Source organism: Lactuca saligna, chromosome 8 (genome assembly GCF_052625555.1).
Source record: "Lactuca saligna cultivar CGN05327 chromosome 8, ASM5262555v1, whole genome shotgun sequence".
Taxonomy (NCBI): domain Eukaryota; kingdom Viridiplantae; phylum Streptophyta; class Magnoliopsida; order Asterales; family Asteraceae; genus Lactuca; species Lactuca saligna.
Genome location: NC_136424.1, coordinates 214,399,552 through 214,416,858, shown reverse-complemented (window position 1 = coordinate 214,416,858; position 17,307 = coordinate 214,399,552). Strand labels below are relative to the sequence as shown.

Genomic DNA, 17,307 nt, shown 5'->3' with positions numbered 1-17,307 from the left:
CGTTGTGGCAAGAGGGTTTCTCACGTCGTAGAGTCGATCCTATCCTCTTCCATGGACGAGACGTCTTCTTCCAAGCCTGAAAACCCATCAGTCATGGTGCCACATCGTGGCCTGCCTGATAGCCTCGCATTTTGTGTCTTGAACTTGTAAAATGCATAACTTTCGTGTACGAGCTTTGTTTTCGACGTTCTTTACATGCACGCGAAGGTGAGAATATAATCTACAACTCTCGTTTAGACTCCGTTGACTAATTTTGACTTTATTTGTAATATATCATTTTTAACAGGCTGGGACACGAAAAGTCCATTAAAAATCCATAACTTCTTCATCCGTCGTCCGTTTTCGCCAGACTTTTTGCCGTTGCGCTACTATCATTGAGATCTTCGATGCTCATTTAGATTGTTTCGGCCAAAAATCCCTCGATCTCTATTTCAAGTTTTTAGCTGTCTACTCCTATATCCGAAACTTCGAAAAATCATAACTTCCTCATACGAAGTCAGATTTGGGTGTTCTTTTTATGTATGTTCACAGTTTAATGATATCTACGACTTTCATTTATACACTTAAGGTTAAAAAGTATTTTATTAAAACTTCGCGTTCACATTCTTAGTCAAGAGACAAAGAGATGAGTATCGTTGTCTGAATGAGAATGTACCATTACATGCGTGTCTAGTGCTAGAAAATGGTATCTTATGTATGATTGCATGTCTCTTTTGTAGTATGTTAGTGTCAGAGTTTTATATTAAGATACTCATGTGAAATAATAACTTGAGATAGCTCGGCTACTACATTCAATTGGCTGCATGCCATGACAAGTTTGTTGTAGTTGGTGCTGTAAACAATGGAACGTGAATTGCAAGTGCAAGTGATTGGTGCTAACAACCACATGTTGAAGGTTGTGTATAAGTGTTTTTACATTACTTGATGGTCAACATGGTTGTTGGAAGCATAAGAAGCTAGTGCCGATCATGAGAGTGTTTGAATATTAGGTAGCATAATAATTGTGTCAGTTCTGGAGGTGTAAATGATCCTATTGAATAAGAAATGTTCTCTCAAGCACTTTGTCAAACACCCCTATGTGCACGATTTATTTACGTCTTTTTTCGAACACACTTGTTAAATTACTATAATTGAACGTATATAGACTCTTTCCTATCTTTACATACTCAATTCACAAGTAGAGGAAACACATATAGGGATGAAAGAAATAAATTGAGGAGGTGAGATGAAATAAGGGAAATATGTTGACATCCGTGTTTTGCTGTGATTTTTGGTGGTGTTGTAGGATATAATTGGATTGTATTGAATTTTTGAACCATTGATATTCCTATCACAATTAATCGATTTTTTCTGATTGGTGATCATAAGGTCGAGATTACCAATAGTTTAGGTTGTTCCAGGAAATAGTTGATCACCGTTGCCATGATTTACGATGAATGCAGAGCTTCCAACGACTTTAATTCATCTCAATCACGGTAGCTGGATATAGTTGTTACGATTTAAAAAAAAAAAGTGGGTAACAAAATATTTTTATGGTTGCTGTTTTTAAATGAATGAGAAGGTGTTGTCGGCTCATCGCCCATTTAGGGGGTGTTTGGATAAATAGTTTTTAGCTTATTAGTTTATTGCTTATTTTCTTATTGTGGTGGGAATAAACACTTTTTAAAAATGTATTTGGATTAGCTTATTGCGGTGGGAATAAGCAATAAGCAATAAACAATAAACATTTTAAGTGTTTGGCAAACAAAACAACTTATATGAGTAAAATGATCAATATGCAATAAGCATTCCTCCTCTTGCTTATTAAAATCAGCTTATTTAGCTTATTTCTACTGCAATAAGCTGATTGTTAAAGATTCCTATCCAAACATTTAAATTTGCTTATTGTGGTAGGATTAAGTGATAAACAATAAACAACCTATTTTTTTCCCTATCCAAACACCCCTTTTGGTTTTGAAAAAGTTTATTGATTACCTACAACTTTAGCTTTGCTTCAAACACCAAGTTGCATAAAGAAGTCCTTTCCCCTTTGACTAGGTTTTTTTTATGTACCTTAATTTCCATTTTTATCCCTCTTTTTTTGTCTTGTTATTTTTTTATCCATTTTTTGTTCTTTGTTTTTAATATTTTTATATTATTATTATTAACATTCAAAATATATTTTTTGTTTGTTCGTATATATATTTTTTTCTTTTCAGATAGATATCACTGTATTACTTTTTTCCGTTAAGACTATCCATGTATTATTTTTGCATTCGGATTATCCTCATATTATTTATTTCGTTCCGATTATCCTTATATTGTTTTTCGTTCCGATTATCTCTGTATTATTTTTCTGTTCGGACTATTCATATATTATATTTTTCATTTATACTATCTATTATGTTATATTTTTATTCTGACTATCTTTCTGTCATTTTTTTTCTTCTGGCTACCCTTTATTGTTTTTTCCGGTATGATTATCCCCACGTTATTTTTTTTCCGTTTGAACAACCGTTGTTTTATTTTTTGTTCCAATTATCTATGTGTTGTTTTTTGTTTCGACTATTTATGAGTTATTTTTTCGTTTGGATTATTCTTGTATTATTTTTTCTTTCATTAAGACTATTAATGCAACATCTAATCAAATCAATTATTTAAAATAATATTAATATTAATATATATATATATATATATATATATATATATATATATATATATATATATATATATATATATATATATATATATATATAAAATTAACTAAAGTTGTGGACCTGTTAGGAATAGTAAAGTTTCTAGGGTTGACAAGAATCGTCCTTTGTCTATATGTATATGTTCAAAAACGTTTTTTTTTTTTTTTTTTTTTTTTTTTCTGTTTTTTGTTGGTTTTTTTGTCATTATTTATATTCTTACTAGACACGTGTTAGCAATCTACCTTGTCTTTGTCTTTATCTGGCTCAGCTTCTCGATTACACCACTATTCTTTACTTTTCCTTTGGTTTCGTATATGCCCACCACTCCAATTTGGTCATCGCAACCACTTCTTTGATCGTTACCGGAACCCCGTTTTGGAAATCACGGTGGGCGTGGCGACAGCTAGACCAACGGAGACGCTACGACTGGCGAACGGTCGGGAAGAGTTTTCGAACGCCGCAGTGGAGCCGGACGCGGTTCAATCGTCCCTTCCGTTTCTCATCTCATGATTACAGGTATGAGATGTTGCTAATCCATCGTGACCCACCGATGGGTCTGTTAGTTTCGTCTTATCAATCACCGGGAAATCAACGAGGGTTAGGCGGCGATTGTTACCTGCGATGGTAGGAGCAGCGACAGCGGTAAATAGAGGTCGGCGGCGGCAGCAGCAACAACAACTACAGCAGTAGCGACATTTTTCGGTGGTGGTGCGGAAGGGGCTGCTCCGGTGGCCTTCTGCTGCTTTTGTTTCTGGTTGAATTCGTCAGGAAATCGAGTGGGGAAAAGGAGGGACTCGGTGGCGGTCAGAATTAGATAACGGATCGTTCTAAAACTTGATCCTTCAGCCATCGATTCTAGATCACCATGACCACCAGGAGGAGCAGTCGTCGTCGTACCTTTCTCTACCTCCAATTTCGGAATTCGAATTCTTTCGTGATGACGATGAAGATGGCTCCATCAGCCATACCCGTCGGTTTTGCGCTTCAACAAAAATAGCATTTTCTCAGCATTTCAGAAACAAGGTATACGTTCGACTGGAAAGAGTCCCCGGAGGCCGCTCATGTGCTTTGTGTCAGTCTACAACACCTCCCTCCACCCAACACAGTACAATGACGAAGTGGTAACAATATGAGGTAAAGAATTGCGTCTCTATTCATGCTTCCAGGTAATCCGTATTGAGTATTTAGTGATTTTGATTTTGATTTAAGATTTCCCCCAAAACCTAAATTGAGATGAAGACTCAATAGCTTAATATAACATGTTTGATTTACATTCCGGAAATCTGTAGGTCTTACGTGTTTCATTTTACACATAAGAAATATTGATTGTCATTTTTTTCAGATATACAAACCTGTTTATGTTGATATTTGAGAACTAACTAATTTGTTGGTGGAAATGGTGGTGCAGGTAGAGGTTCATGAATGGAAGAAAGCTAATTGAGTGATGTTCTTGATAAGGTACTACAAATGCAATATCTACTTTCATAAATACAATTCCTTTTTCCACTCTTCATATTCTGATATATTTGTTGTTGTTGTTTACAGAAATGCAAATAGAAGACCAAAGGTAGTAACTACTATGAGTTCTTTCATTATACAAGATCAGTGAAACCTACAATCCTTCATTCTCAGGTTACTATATATGATATATCATTACCTTTTGTTTCTATTAGACTGATATTACCAAAATAGCCCTAAGATTTTCTATGGTAAACAGCTAAGGAATCTGGTATGGGCTACCTCAAAGCATGATGTGTATCTCATGCCAAATTATTCAATCATGCATTGGTCATCATTATCACAAAGCTTGACTGAGATTCTAAACTTTTATAGACACGTGGCAGGTACCGGTGTTTTTGTCAACAAGATGAGGTACAAAATAAACAACTCACAGATGCTTCCTTAAAATTCATTACTGGTATTATTATTTTAATCATTATTATTATATATCTCCGACAAATTTGCAAAAATGGTCTTTGTGGTATGGTATGCATTTTTTTGAGGTTTTAATCCAAACTACGACTTTTTTAGATTGGTGGTCCTTTTGGCCATGTTTGTACGTAGATTTGGTCCCTCATAAAATTGAAATGACTATAATACCCTTATGATATATTTTTTGCTATTTAATTTAAATGAAAAAGGAAATAAATAATTAATTTGGGCGTCTCTCTCATATCCCCCAGATTAATGGTTGTCTTCTTCACTTCTACATCTTCAATACGGAGCACAACTTTGTGGAAATCCAATCAACATATCTTTTATACTTCTAAACCTAGAAAATCAAGAACCAAGTGTAGCTCTCAATTGATAAAAACATTGGTTCTTCTTCTTCTTTCTGTTAAAGTGTACGCAGAGAGAAAACAAAACAGGTCTGTTCCTCACCTCATTTTTTGGGTCTTCTTCTTTCCGTCAAAGTCTATCACAATTGTAATTAATATCATCGACCCACAATCTCTTGAAATCAACCACCAATCTATATGTAAAAGGGTCTCTTTTGAAGAATTCAACTGTTGGAAGTTCTAGCAAGCAAGAAGAAACGAGTGGAGGTACACATGAGATTTCAGCTCAGGAGAAGCTGTTAATTGAGCAGCCTGAGCTTTTGCAGCAATCTGGAGACGATTTCTCTCCCTCTGCATTACCACCGAAAACGTGCACCATCGTCGGTGCCACATTCAATACCCATTGCAACTCGAATCCTAAGGAAATCAGCCCCTATCATCATCTCATACTTACAACTTGAGATCTGCTTATCAATTTTACAAATAAAGAAGAAAGAGACATCAAATCTCCATCTCGGTCCCATATTCTCATTCAAAATCAAATAAGAAAAAGAGGATCATTGAAATCTGCTTATCAATTACCACACCAGATCTTGAAACAACAGAAGATAAAACGGCTTACAATCGAAATAAGTACAAAAAGAAACATGTTGATCAGAAGCATTCAGTGAAAGGAAGGCGGAGGTCGTCGGTGGAAAGGCGGCAAAGGTAATCAGTAGAAGTGGAAGCACCGTTGGGATTGAAAGAAAGAACTAGGGAGGGATGATGAGGTGGCTTAGCTTTGATAAGAGAAGAAGAAATATGGAAGGAGGTTCGATCGAATGTATGGGTTTGTGACGAAGGAAAAGAAAAATGGAGAGCTCTAATTGTTGTCTATGTACGACACTCCTCCACTTCTTCATCCTCTAATTGAATTGCACATGCTTCCTCAGATGTTCAATCCAGCAATGGTGGAGATGTTGGAAGCTCGATTTTAAAAGATCTCAGTCCGATTGTAGGGAGATCTTGGCATCACTGTAGATCTATGGACATGATCTTATGGTATTAAGAAAGAAGATACAAACAAGATGAATTAGTCCTGGTAAAAAGAAAAATGATGGGGGTATACCGTGGAGAGAGAGAGAGAGAGAGAGAGAGAGAGAGAGAGAGAGAGAGAGAGAGAGAGAGAGAGAGAGAGAGAGGCCCATTTTTATATTTAATAATAATAATATTAAAAAGTGAAAAAAAATGAAAAATAAATTCATTAAGGGTCTAATAGTCTCTTTAGTTTGGACAGGGACCAAAACTGCAAGCAAACTAGCTCAAAAGGACCATCAACGCAAAAAAGTCGAGGTTTGGTCTAATAGTCTCTTTAGTTTGGACAGGGACCAAAACTGCAAGCAAACTAGCTCAAAAGGACCATCAACGCAAAAAAGTCGAGGTTTGGATTAAAACTCCAAAAAAATACATACCACAGGGACCATTTTTGCAATTTTGTCTATATCTCCTTAAAATTTAGATCAAAGGGAATCTTATAAAACAAATTTGTTTCACATTCTGATGTTGTATGCTTCAGCATTGTTTACTGTTGCAAAGAATGTAAATCTCATCGCTCATTGACATAATTTACAACCTATCACCTTTTTTAATCTTATGTTTTGATGTTGCAAATTATTTTAATTTAAATCATTTATTATCCATTTTTTTAGGGAAATACTATCATGAACAGTGGATTCGTGATGTGGTGTTAAATGGTAAAGGGCTTCGTATACTTACTATAATGAATGTTGATATAATGTTCAAATGCAAAATTGGTGGGATGTTTACAATTTTGTTTTGTTTTGTTTTTTTTTTTTTTTTTTCCATTTTTTCATAATTTTGCCTTACGAGTTTACTGAAAGTGTAATGTGGCCTGGATTTCAATTGAAGATTTCAAGCAATGGTAAAAAGAAATTCGTTTTCAGTACTTTTTTAGTGCTATGCTTTTTGCTTCGAATTTCTCCTCTTTTTTTTTCTTTCTTTTTTTTTTTTTTTTTTTTTACTTTTTCTCTCGCTACCAATTTGGAAAACATTTAGGTCAGAGTTCCTTTTCCGTATAAAATTCTCTTGAATTTTCGTAAGAGTTATAATTATTAATCGCATTCTTAGCTTTTTTTTTTTTAACTTCCTTTTTTTTCATTTATATGAATAACAGATAACAAAAAGACAATTCCTAAAGACAAAAAAACCACAAAACCACAAAAAAAAAAAAAAAAAATTACCACCATGAACAACTGAGTATCATCTAGTGTTTCAACCATTGTCTTGGAAAGGAAGAACTTCCTTTTTTTTAGGTTGGCCTTTCATTTTTTTACTTTTCTCTTCTTATCATGTATTCTTTATCAGGTTATTCTTAAGCGCATCTAACACGTATACATTATTATTTCTATGTCACAGCAGGTTGAAGACCACCTTACCTGACTTTTGCTAAATTGGAAGGTGGTTTCAAACGACAATCAGGTAAGAAGCTTTTTTATTTTCTATGTACCTTTCTTAAATAGAATTCTTTGGCTCTGTATCTCCATTTTCTCTTTACCTTTACGGGACTGATTTATTTTGTTTGTGCCTATTTTTGATAAGTTTTTTCCTATAAAGGTTAAGGGTTTTTTTTTTTTTTATTTTTTTTTTTTATTTTCAAACAGGAATTTAAAGGACACATATGAATATTTTTGTAGACTGAGACTGTTATGTAGAAATGGTAGTGACAATGAAAGAAGATAGATTATTTTTCTATAACTATTTAAACGTTGTATTGTTGCCAAATGGTACTATAAAGACCGTTATATTTCAAATTTGCTATTCAATACAAGAATTAGCAATATACTTTATAATTTATTTGTTTATTGTAGCATTACTTCTGTTTAAGCAGCCTTTTAATTTTATTGGTGATATATTATGTATATTTAATATTTCAGGAAAAAAAATTCCTAATTATTTGCTTTGAATCAAGGTAACCCGACGGTGGATCTCAAGGCTACTTACCCTAGGTGTTTATGCAATGTTGTTCATGCCCAATTTCTTCCCATGTGTGTTTTTTTGTTAACCTTTTCTCTTTGATAGATTTTCCATATAATAAATTCACATATTAATCGTGTTTTGGAAGTAAAATTCGATTATTATACTTTTCTTTACAATTTTACATCAATATTCCTTTTCTAATTTATCTTTTTTTATTTACTCTAATCATATATTCTTTATATATGCAACAAAAAAGAAAAAAAAAAAAAACGTGAGGCTCTAACTATATATGCCGAAAAACATAGCTAGCTCAAAGCCAGTTTTTGGATTTGCGCAAAAAAATAAAAATTCAGTCTCGATCTTTTTACCCTAATCATATATTATATTTGTTGGTAGAGAATGGATAAAAAATAAGAGATATCATTGTCGCATGATGGCATAATGATTGATATGTTGATGCGGATTTTGTCAAAAACCGTACAAAATTCTCTTTCGAATCAATAAAAAAAAGACGTTGAACACATTTATTATCCCTGGTAATTTGTTACAAAAAATATTTGTTATAATTCATATATTTACTAAAAAAATATGTTTACAATAAATGAAGTACAATGACAATAAAGTACATTGCTATAAAGTCCACTTACAGCAGCAATGCAAATTCATTCTCCAATGGTTCATTTTTATGTTGTAGATTCTGTTTCTTTTCGATCTAACGGGGGATTGTAATTTCATTCGTGTAGGAAAATTTCAAATAGTTGAATCTATTGATATGAAGAAACTAATATGATGTTTAAGTTCATTTTGTGTATAAAGTGTTGCTAATATGACACAACTCTAATATTTTTGTGTGAATCTCATCTTGATATCTAATTTAATTAATAGAACTAGTACTCACAATCTTATATGTAGCATGGGCTTAGAGTTTTTTTTACTATTTGAGTCAAGTTAACTATTTACGTTTATTGTCTGTGTTAGGTACACACCGGAGAGAAAAAAACTTGACCTTTATAAGAAGAACATTATTAAAGATGGCAGGAAAGCATGGGCGATTAAAAGCAACATACATTTATTTGTACATTGAAAATCTATTTTATAGCATTGTCTTTCTATTATATGATCATTCAGACTTTGATTTACTTAGATAAATTAAATATCCTGCTACTTTTGTTCCTACAAATCCTCCTACCCAATTCAATGATGATATATGTCATATTAGTTTACTAAAATATCATAAGATTTCATTAAATGAGAATTAAATTGTAACACCCATAAATTTTTATGCCAAATTTAAACTTTTCAAGTATAAATAAAACCAAATAGTAACAATTTACAAACCATTTTCTATCAATATCCATCAGATTGTCCCAAAACAAGATCATAAGGATGAGGAGCGGTACGGTCACGCCTTTGCCTTGCCATGATCTCCTCCTGAAGTACCTGAAACAATAAACTGCAAACTATAAGCCCGAGGGCTTAGTGAGTTACCCCGAAAATACCAATACCACACTGAAATACCAAATTTGTAACCATAATTCAACAACATGCATACTGGGCCGTTGGCCTGACTAGACTGCCCTATAGGGCCTACGGTCAACGGAATCTTCACCGAGCCTTCGGCATGACTGGACCTCCACGTGGGCCTACAGTCTTCCTGGACAACTCATAAGGTATGTTGACCTTCAGCACAAAGCAGGACCGCCCCAACCCAAATCAACGAGCAAACAATCATGTGCGCAAAACTAACATATACTGGCATATATAAGCATCAAACATAGCTAACTCAATGATCAAGAATCATAGCAATCTCTCATGACTAGAATACAGACCTAGCAGGGCACTAACATCCCAACCCATAAGGATCACAGGGGTATAACATACTGTCTATCCTGATTCCAATCTATCAAATCATAACCATATATATATATATATATATATATATATATATATATATATATATATATATATATATATATATATATATATATATATATATATATATCGTAACGATAACAATTAAAGGGCCGACCTTGGTACCTTAGACCCTTTTGATATAGTGAGGATAACTCACCTTGCAGATGTCGACTCGATAGATAAATCCCAACTCTCTGATCACTCGCCAAAGACTCCTCCACCTATAACCATAGTACGAGCATACTCATAAATCCTCAACCTCACAAGGATTCCATAAACCAACTAGTCAACCCCAGGTCAAAATCAAAGTCCTCAGTCAAGGTCAACAATCCATGTTGACCTTAACTCACCGAGCACCCTCAACTACTCGCCGAGTTCCTTGAAGCAATATCCAACTCGCCGAGTCATCGAGGTGACTCGTCAAGTTCCTCAGATTCTTGATCACACTTCTAAGCCAACAGTCGAGTTTCCTTCTTGCAACTCGACGGATACAGACACACATATATCCTGGAGAACACTAATCCGACTCACTGAGTTGTTCATACAACTCGCCAAGTCTATGACAATCTTCATCGGACTTGCCGAGTTGCTCATCCAACTCGTCGAGTTCAAGGCCATCATCATACGACTCGCCGAGTTCCTTCAGCCCTTAAGCTATAAAGACTCATTTAAGCCATCCAATGGCTCCAAATTACAGATCCAAGCTTCTAGAGCATGCTTTTCACATAAAGTTGCAAAATTTACGTGTATGAATGTCTAAAAAGGCTCTTAATGGCAATTCTAAGCTCTTAATGGGGTTTCATGCACAAGGAGGGTTTCAATCACCCCCATACCCGCAACTTTATGACTATAGGACTTAGGAAGGGTCTAGATCTAAAGAAACAACTTCAGATCTAGCCCATAGCTCCCCATATCAACTCAAAATCCATAAAACCCTAAAACTCATCCAAAAGAAAAGAGATCTAGAAGGAAATGGAAGTAAAGATTGCAACTTGATACCTCCAGAAGAGGCTAGCTGAGGTAAGTTCTGCTTCCCACAGCTTCCTTGCTTCAACTCCTTTGCTCTTCCAGCTTTTCCCTCTTAGCCAACCTTCTTTCCAAGGCTTAAATCACACCAAGAAGAGTACCACACGAATTAGGGTTTCGCTGAGCTTCTGAAAGACTGTAAAGAGGCCAAAGGAGGTTGAGGCTCCTTTAATATGGTGCAAAACCCCGGGATTTAGGGTTTCATCTACCAGCTCCTAATCGTCGAGTCCCTTCTTGGACTCAGCGAGTAGGTCACTAAACACGCGGTCCCACCCCACTGCTACTCGACGAGTGGGGCAACCAACTTGTCGAGCATGACTTAAACCTAACGAACCTTTTATTTAATCAATACCTGAGAATCGAGGCATTACAATTCTCCCCCACTTGAACTAGACTTCACCCTCGAAGTCCCCTGGGATAAACAATGTTGGGTAATGCTCGCGCATCTCCGCCTCCAGCTCCCACGTCCACTCGGATCCCTTCCGATGTTCCCACTACACTTTCACCAAAGGTATTTCTTTGTTCCACAAAATCTTCTTCTTCTTTTCCAAGATGGCCACAGGCCTTTCCATATAGTTCAGGCGCTCATCGACCTGAACATCATCCAGCGATACCACTACCTCCTGGTCCATAATACACTTCCGTAATTGTGAAACATGGAACGTGCTATGGATCCAGTTAAGCTCCTCCGGGAGCTCCAACTTGTAAGCTACCTTGCCAACCCTGGAAATGATCCTAAACGGACCAATGAAGCGTGGACCAAATTTTCCCCTCTTCCTGAAACGGATCATACCCTTCCAGGGTGAGACTTTCAGGAGTACCATGTCACCCACCTGAAATTCCAACTCAGATCGGCGTTTGTCGGCATAACTCTTCTACCGACTCTGAGCCGTCTGCAAACGCTGTCTAATCTGCTGTATCTTTTCGGTAGTCTGCCGAACTACCTTTGTCCACCCCATTACCCTATGCCCAATCTCACCCCTGCAGATTGGGGTTCTACATTGTGACAACCCGAAATTTTCATTCGTACAAACTCTACAGTCCAACACTTCAATTAAAAGTTAAATACTTTTCTGCTAAATTTTAGCCGTGAACTCATGCCTTAGGCATGAGTTTACTCCCCATTCCTTTCATTTCCAACTTCCACCCTCAAGAACAATAGCCATTCTCTCTCAATCATCCCGTTCTTCACCCGATCTTCCGAAAATGTAAGTGTTTCTCGACTTGATTTGTTGCTATAACCTAACATCTAGTTGTAATACATCATTTCATCCATTCATTATTGATTTCTACTTAGATATTCAAGTGTTCTTCAAAACACCAAGAATACACACTAGTATTCTTGGACCTTAAACACCCAATCAAGCTTCTATCTTGTAAGTTCACTTACCCTAGCTTCTTGTGTGCTTAATATGAACTTTTTTACACTTGGAAAACATCAAGAATCACATGATCACTGGAGTTTACGGAAAAGGGATGTCCTTGGTCCGTAAACTCCTCTAAATGAGGTTAAATGGACCTTAGTCCCTTCTTAAGCCTTAGATGTTAGCCTTGATCCTTCCTAAAAGTGTTTAAGACCTTAAAAAACAATCAAAACATGTTCCCATAAGAGTTTACGGCTGTAAACAAATAAGTATATGGTCCTTAGGCCGTAAACTCTACAAGGTAGTGTTATTGTGCCCCTAATGCTTTCCTAAGGCTTGGACTTGATCATTGGATGCTCAATCATGACTTATAAGACCACAAAACACCACATGACACTTAGTACCATGAGTTTACGGCCATAAACTCATGGGGAAATGACCATGGGCCGTAAACTCCATAAGGAGTGGTCCTTGGGCCATAAACTCCAATGCAATGCCATACAAACCTTTAGATGCAACCCGTTGGTACCTATAACACTTGAATCAAAGTGTTTCCATGTTCTAGGGTATTTTCACTTGCTTAATTAGTTGTTAAATGACTAATTAGATACATATATGTTTTATTATATGTTAACTAGGATCATTGTGTGTGTCCAAGTCCTCACTTGACACTTAGCATCCTTTACCGATCCTACTATCTCATCACTCATTTCAGGTGAGTTCATACCCTTATAAATATCATAATTATTATATCAATCACATGTGATTAATAACTATCAAACAGATGGGTTTACTATACTTTCAAACCGTTTTATCAAACAAACTACTTTTAAATCGTTTTACAAACTGACATCAAGTCATGATTATTTTATTGTTTCAAACCCTTTAAATGTATTACAAAACCTCCTTTTCACTTATGTATTCATAGAAACCATATCTATACATTTATGTAGTAAGTATATATATATATATATATATATATATATATATATATATATATATATATATATATATATATATATATATATATATATATATTTGATAAGATGGTTGTGACTTCAATTCCAACACCTTGTATAGCAAAGGTGTATATGTTGGATTAGTGTCTAAGTCCATAACTATTTTGGTATGTACTTGACCCGATGGTGCATGGTCCTTTTGGGTTGCCTTCACCAAAGCAACTTGATTGGAGAAATAAATAAAGAGAGAGAGGTTATTATGATTTATTAATATGTTATAAGAATTATATATTAAAGGAGATATCATATTTGCTTAATTAATATTGGTCAATAATTAATTAGGAATTAATTTTGTGATCAAGTGTAATTAATTAAACTAGAGGGGCTGAATTGTAATTATGTGATAGTTAAAAAATATGGTAATGGTTATCCTAAATATGGGTTGAACGAATTCAAGGAGATAAGGATCCTTGAAATCGTCCAAAGGATAAAGGATAAGGGTTTTCAAGGCTTATCTTATGGTTGCTTTGTGGATAAGCAACTAGATAAGGATAATGACTGAAACCCTATCTCTACACCTATATAAAGACCCTAAGGCCTTAGAATTCGTGTACTTGTTCCCAAGGAGTCCTAAGGACGAATTCTAACCTCTCTCCTCTCTCTTTACACCTTCTCCATTTGCTCTTGGTGTTTGTAAGCCATTAGAGGAGTGACACTTGTGACTCTAAGCATTCCAAAGTCAATTCAAGGTGGAATTAGGATTGTTATTGCTACATAACAATCAAGGTATGTTCTTAAACCTTATTATATGTTGATATCGATTTCCATATGCTAATATTAGGGTTTATAGTCTTGGATTCAAAGCATGTACAATAGAGAAACCTAGATCCAAGCATTAGGGTTTGTATGAGCACATAGGATGTCTTATGACCAAAACCCATCAGTATAAACATACATGGACACTTCAAACTACATTATTAGCAAACTATAATAGGTATAGTTTGGGAAATACTACTACTATTCCTAGTACAAATGGGACATACAAGAGTCAGTTCATTCATGAGTATATACAACTATATTACATACTATATGAAAAATTGTTTTGAAATGTTTCAAAACTTGCCCTCAAGTTTTGGAATTTAAAAGTTGATTAAAAAGGTTTAATTAGGAGTGTTAAATTCTAAAACCCTAGTATTGTTTTGAAAAGTTCAAATCACACCCTTATGGTTTTATTAATTAATTAATTTGTATAATTAAAAGATATTTAATAAGTCCATAAAAGTTTTGGTTTGCAATTTAATTGAATTAAAGGTATAATTATTAAATTTGACTACCTAGTATTTTAAAAGTGTAAAATGCACCCTATACTATATATAACATTAAAAGTCTAACATTATATATATGTATGAGTAAAAGTCAGTCTTACCGTTAGTAGGCCTCATTCACGAAGCTGGTCTATAAGGGGTGTTTAAGGAAATTGCCTATAATATGGCAATTGAATGGGTATCCACTCTTACCCACCGCACTCTTGACTAGTGGAGGGTCGTTAGCCGAACGGGTAGGATAGGACGAAACCTTCCATTATAAGTATAATGAAATACAAAGTAACTAAATGTTTTTCTAATTCCCAATCTTAGTTACTTAGGAAAAAGTGAATTGATGCAATTCCATGAAATTACACTTTGTGCCCTTGCGAAGACGTTAGTGGAGCGTGTGTGGTTTACCGGCACACTAAATGGTTCTAAGCAAAGGTAGCAAAGGGTGACTCAATGTTTGTCATAGTTCGGTGGAGCCTGTGTGGTTTACTGGCACATCGAATAGGTGATTGTAATATGTGAGGGCACCGTGTACGTTTGCATGGTTATTCACACCCGCTTTGTGATCATCGGCATCCCAGTCAGAAACAAGAGGGACATATCGAGATTTAAACATGCCATTGAAAGTTCAATGAATCTCAAAGGATCTAGGAGTTTTCATAGATTTAAAACTTAAATTTCTTTTTCGTTTTTTGTGATGGAAATTAGTGAATCGTCATTCACTTACCTTCAAATATTCTGCAATTAGGGTTACGGCATCCCTCTCCTGAGTTGTAGAATATTGTGTTGGGTCCTAGCCTTAGTATTTCATTTGGGTGATTTACTAAGGACTCAATCTATCAACTAACTTGAATTTGTTTTTCTCCCGTTTTGTAGATGTCAAAGTTCGACAACTATGGTCTTCTCAAATCCCTTGGAACAAGCATTCCACATGAAGATGATATTCCACGATTCGATCGAGGAACAAGAAATCATGCTTCACTTCTCCTCCTCCAATTATTCTCCCTAACCCACAAGATTGTAAAATTGAAAGGTTCAATATTACTCAAGCCCTGTTGGCAAGTAAACATAAAGAAGGAAAGTCGGTGTGTGCACACGTCTTAGGGATGAAGTCACACATTGATAAGTTAAGGATGATGGGATCTGTTGTCGGTGAAGAGATGGCTGTTGATTGGGTTCTTCAGTCACTTACTAACTCGTATAATGAGTTCGTAAGAGAGTACTATATGATGAACCACGACGTAACCCTTATTGATCTCACCTATATGCTTATTGTTGTTGAATCAGCAATGGTTTGGCGCAATAGAAAAGCAAAGTTGATTGGTGAATCTGCCTTTAAGACCTCTATGGATACAGACAATGGCAATGAAAGACATGCAATGATCGAAAAGTTTGATCATAAGAGAAAGGCGATGTCTGAAGTAGTTCCATGTGTTATTCCAAAAGAGTTAATTTGCTTTTATGGCCAAGAGAAGGGGCATTGGAGACGAAGTTTCCCTATCTACCTAAGAGATCTAAGAGATGGGAGAGTCAAAAGTACGACTACGCTTCAGGTAAAATCCACTATCTAACTCCGTTAAGTTCCTGTTCATTGATTCTTAATACATGAGGTGATAAGATTGCATTTGAATGTTTTGCAGGATCGATGAAAAGAAAGGAAGCTTGATAAGAGAGCAAGATGAATCTAATCACAAGAGATGGATCTCGATCGCATGGACTTGAAGATTGGATTTTGAGCTTAGATAGTTATGATAGAGTTGTTAGAAATTTTCCTTTTACATAGTTTTCAATAGATTTTGCATTGTAAGGACAAATGTTTTTCCGCTGCTTTTAATAAATAAAATAAATTTTGTTTGACTTATTATTTATTTGCTTACTTCCTTGCAATGAAATCGTTATGAAAATTGATGTTTGTATATTTCTACAACGAATAGATATGATTCTTAGTTATGTTATTTATGGAAATGTTGAGAATTTACCAAATAGGGAGAGTTTCTCATCGCCCAAAATTCAATTGGACTGAAATTTGGAATCACGCAACTTGGTTGCATGATGAATGAGAAATTTCATATTTGGAAATTAGACAAATTCGTTGACAAAGTGTCAAGTGAAGGACTAGGAGATCGAGTACACAAAGTTGTGTGTTGATCAAGTTCACCATAAGAGTAACAAACATATTCGTCATGATTTACTAAAGGCTTAGTAAATATGATTACACTTACAAGATTAAGTGTAATTCTGAATTGATTAAAGGGTTTAGATCAATAGTAGAACGAATAAGAAGAATCAAGTAGGCAGAAAGATAAAAGTTTCTCCATTCTAAGAAGAAGGGAGAGTACCTTTTATGCTTTATGATAGGTCTTTATGATTAAGAACCATATCTAAATTGATCCTCTAAGTGAGTCTTAGTAAAATTGTATGTTTAAGAAGAGGAATCAAGAATTGAAGAAATGGTTAAATCAAAAGGTCAATCATACTTCGTTCCAATAACAAGTCTTGAAGTTAAGATTGTGACAATGAGTAAAAAGTATTAAATAACATTCATCAAATGTGGAGAGTTGTGATGTCTTGGATAAGACAAAGACCAACTAGGACCAATTTATGAAGTGTTTTGATAAAAGCTACACTAACTCTTGAATATTTGGTTGTCAACAAATGTTTATTGAAAAGAGAATCTTATATGTCAAGGAGTCAGTGGGAGTCTTAATGGTCTTGAAAAGTTTCAAGAACAAATCAAATAAACCTTATCGATCATCACTAGCACACGAGTTGCGTTTTACAACCTATCGTGTTGACGA

General features: G+C 35.1%; 1 long non-coding RNA gene across 11 annotated transcripts; it reads left to right on the top strand.

Annotated features, from left to right (window-relative positions):
* Window positions 1-2,940: 2,940 nt before the first annotated feature.
* LOC145011799 (uncharacterized) lies at window positions 2,941-9,086 on the top strand. 11 transcript variants are annotated; one of them, XR_013664271.1, is made up of 9 exons: window positions 2,941-3,809; window positions 4,084-4,133; window positions 4,221-4,307; window positions 4,393-4,593; window positions 4,859-6,374; window positions 6,643-6,687; window positions 7,128-7,266; window positions 7,370-7,432; window positions 7,888-8,874. It is a non-coding gene; the product is annotated as an uncharacterized LOC145011799 (long non-coding RNA). The 11 variants fall into 11 exon arrangements; XR_013664265.1 differs by adding an exon at window positions 8,909-9,086 and having other exon boundaries at window positions 4,859-7,266; window positions 7,888-7,998; XR_013664274.1 differs by lacking the exon at window positions 4,859-6,374 and having other exon boundaries at window positions 4,393-4,547.
* The last annotated feature ends 8,221 nt before the right edge of the window (window positions 9,087-17,307 follow it).